The sequence below is a fragment of the Miscanthus floridulus genome, chromosome 3 (genome assembly GCF_019320115.1).
Source record: "Miscanthus floridulus cultivar M001 chromosome 3, ASM1932011v1, whole genome shotgun sequence".
Taxonomy (NCBI): Eukaryota; Viridiplantae; Streptophyta; class Magnoliopsida; order Poales; family Poaceae; genus Miscanthus; species Miscanthus floridulus.
This window is the reverse complement of record NC_089582.1, coordinates 33,691,228-33,694,936: the sequence shown is the minus strand read 5'-3', so window position 1 is coordinate 33,694,936 and position 3,709 is coordinate 33,691,228. Positions and strand designations below refer to the sequence as shown.

Genomic DNA, 3,709 nt, shown 5'->3' with positions numbered 1-3,709 from the left:
AAATAACTAATTGCACAGTTTGGTTGTAAATCACGAGACAAATCTTTTGAGCCTAGTTAGCCCATGATCGAACAAAGTTTGTCAAATACAAACGAAACGTGCTACAGTGTCCAGATTGCAAAAATTTGCAATGGGCCACATTCTAGTGTTTGACGCTCAACTGGACCACACCAGCTCGTTCGTAACTACAGTACACAGACCGTACCTGGTGGGCCATGTCGCGTCGCGCGGCCCATTTAGCCAGGTCCTGCTCGGTCGGAACAGACACGGACCGTACCAGCAGAGAATCCAAACACATCTGAACTCCATGTATTTTGAATGAGATGTACATTCTCTTTTGAACGAAGAAAGTACTCCCTCCATTTTAAAGTATTACTCTGCTGCCTCTTCTTCTTGTAACAGTGAGCTTCTACATGTCCATCTCTGTCGCAGTGATCACAATGAGGTCCACCTAATCTGTGATCCCAAAGACAGAGACCACTAAAGAAGATCCCTTAGGAGCGGAACGAAAAACTCCAGAGGATGCAGATAGAGCAGCCAGAATTGAGGAGGAGGTCAGGCTAAACGAAGACGAGTCTCCTTGTTACGAACAATAGCAAGAGCCTCCATCAAGGACACACATGGCTCCCAAGCAAGTAACTGAGCACGAATAGGCTCAAACTCAGGACGAAGACAAGTCATGAAGTCATAGGTGAGACGAAGCTCAAGATGAATTCGCTGCTTCCTGCAGGAATCACAAGTAGCTAGAGACAAGCTGTAGCCATACTGCATATAGCTGTTGAAAGAACTCCTCAACTGAACTGTCACCCTGCTGTAACAATTGCTCCAGGCATAAAGCAGCAATATAGGTAGATTGACAAGAGGGCTCGTAGCGCTAACGAAGGAAGGTCCACATTTGAGAAGCGTGTCCGGTGCCCTGCAGTTTCTGTCCGTCCGTCTCCCTCCCTGTGTCCAGCGCACAGGCAGCAGCCCGGTCAGATTCGGTCGGAGAGCAGCCCCTCCGTAGCTGTGCATGTGCAATTCGTGCTTGCTTTGAGTCTTGAATTTTGATTGGTCAGAAGTTTGCTGCTTGCATCCGTGCAACACCTAAGCTTCATTGGGTATTTTTTTTGGAGTATAAAATTACTTCTTTTTGCTTGATGGAATTCACTGGTTCCGATTTTTGGCCAGCGTGAGCAGCCCCACGCTGTGCGTCTCTCTCTCTTCCTGAGGTGCTGTGCAGTTCAGTGCTGAGACGAACAAATTTCCAGGTGAATTTCCGGTCTGTGCTCTCCGAATTTCCGGTCTATTTTCCGGCCTGGAATTTTGTTTCGTCCGCGGTTTTCAGGTTTGATCTCCAATTTGAGTTCCGTCTTGGGACATCATGTTGGTTGCCTCGCGGGGTTTGGAGGTGAATTTAGGACAGTGGCCGAATACTTCCCGAGAAATTTTACGGTTCCCATTTACCCCCGGTCACCGTTTTCAGTCCTTCGGTAGCTGTAGTGAGGTGGTATGTGTGACCTCCACGCAAGAACACCAAACCTCCCACGAGGTCTAAATTTATTACTACCAAACAAGAGATCTCGAATACTCATTTGGTGTTGGGGGCCTTCACTTTGTGCCGAGTCCTGAACAAAACCTGTTTCCTAGTCATGAACAATGACCAAATATTCAGAAGACGTTGTGTTTACTCTCCGGAGATATACCGGCTCGAAAGCCTGCCAGAGATCAGCGTACTTATCTCCCATGAGTGAGAGATTCACCCGCTTGAAATCTTTCACAATTGCAAGAGCTCTGCTCCAGAAATGGGCATCGAAATTGGCTTTCAGAAGGCCGCTGAAAACGCTTGCACCGAAGAAACACCCGTTCATCTCCTGCGCCAGGGTCCATGGCTATGGATGCCAGTTTTGGATGGTCTCGAGTGTCCGTGCTGCCAAACGTACGCACCTTGAAGAAGTACCAGTACTCTTCTGGCATGAGGTGTTTTACTTCCAGCGGTTGCGTTGTTCCAAACCTTGCAATCTTGTCCGATCGACTAGCCACAATAATTTTACTTCCACCTGCAACATGATGTTTGCAGTCAGAGTAAAATTTCCTCCACACAGCTTCATCGATGTCGCCTGTTAGTTCGATTATCACCAATATCCTTTCTTCTCCGTTGGCACTGCCGCGATGCTTGATCACATCGCAGTCACTTAGAGTTGCGACTATCCTTTCATCTCTGGTACCACATTGTCTGAAACACATGATCTTAGAGAAGTGGTCTCGCACTCTTTCGTGGTTGCAAGCGTGCTCAATTAGGGTGCTCTTCCCTAGTTTTCCCGGCGCAACGATGGGCAGGACACCTGGGTTTCCATGGATGGGAACCTCTTCTTGTAACAGGAATTCCATGATTCTCTCCATCTCCATTTGGCGACCGAACATGCAATGGTCCAGGATCAGGTACATGCTGTAGGGCTGGCGGCACAGGCGAGGACATCCACTCAAGAACACAGCGAGCTCACTCGTATCTTTGATTGCGGCCTCTAGGCAGCCAAGAACTTGTCTGAGCTGCTCTTGTTCGCTTGAGCTGCCGTCGCTGCTGGAACGAATGCGCTTGGCAGGACTGAAAATGGATGGGGTGAAAGATCGGCTCACTCGGTTCTCCTCCTCATAGGCTCTTCGGCATCTGAAGGTGTCAAGCGTGTGATACCCTCTGTACATCTCCTTAGCTGGCCCAACTGCCGCAGCATGGCCTGGTTACTGATGTGCCGCTCATCGGCCTCGTCGACGATGACATGAACCCGGAGCAGAAGCCTCTGTAGGTTGCTCAGCGTCTCCTCTACTGTCGGTGGCGAGGTCGACCTCGAGCATCAGTCGATCAGGAACGATATGGATCTAGTGGTAAGGTCGCTCAAAATTGAAGACAAGAACATGACCATGTTGAAAACCGCACCTCCTCTGTTCCTCACCCCTGGAACTAACGATAGAAATGAACTTGTCTGAATATTTTTCGTGATGATTCCCGTCCCCAGGCATAGTCCAATTTTTTGAAGAGAGCTGTCGTAGATCAAAGCACTGACTGTTGTGGCTTAGGGACCGGAGGGCGTAGGAGTGAGAGACGGAGGGCCTGGGCTTGGAACCCCGGCGATGAACGGAAGACGCCGTGCTCGGCGGCTGGTTGGAGACGTCAGGGAAACAGCGACAATTAGGGTATCATGAACAGTAACATCCGAGGGCCTAGGGTGAGTTAAACTAAATCTCAGGCTACCCCTTCTATTATAATTGTTTAGTACTTATACAAAGAGGTATCCAACCGACTCAAACCTAATTTAATCAAATAACAAACTCTAAAGCGCAGAGATATCTCCGCCATCTGTCGCTGCATGCCTTGGAACATGTCTCCCATCTGCCGCTGCATGGCAGCCAAGGAGGCCAGGGAGTCCTCAAGAGTAGGCGGCGTGGGGGACGGTGGAGGGGCGCTCGTCTCGACGACAGCAGCGACCGACGATGCAGCGGCGGCGGCAGGAGCACCCGAGGAAGCCATGGTCTCTGATACCAAATTGTTGTGGCTTAGGGACCGGAGGGCGTAGGAGTGAGAGACGGAGGGCCTGGGCTTGGAACCCCGGCGATGAACGGAAGACGCCGTGCTCGGCGGCTGGCTGGAGACGTCAGGGAAACAACGACAATTAGGGTATCGTGAACAGTAACGCCCGAGGGCCCAAGGTGAGTTAAACTCAATCTCAGGCTA

At 50.2% G+C, this 3,709-nt stretch overlaps 1 pseudogene; it reads right to left on the bottom strand.

The window, feature by feature from the left end:
• Positions 1-1,625: 1,625 nt before the first annotated feature.
• On the bottom strand, positions 1,626-3,505 carry LOC136543486 (putative disease resistance protein RGA3; annotated as a pseudogene).
• Positions 3,506-3,709: the final 204 nt, after the last annotated feature.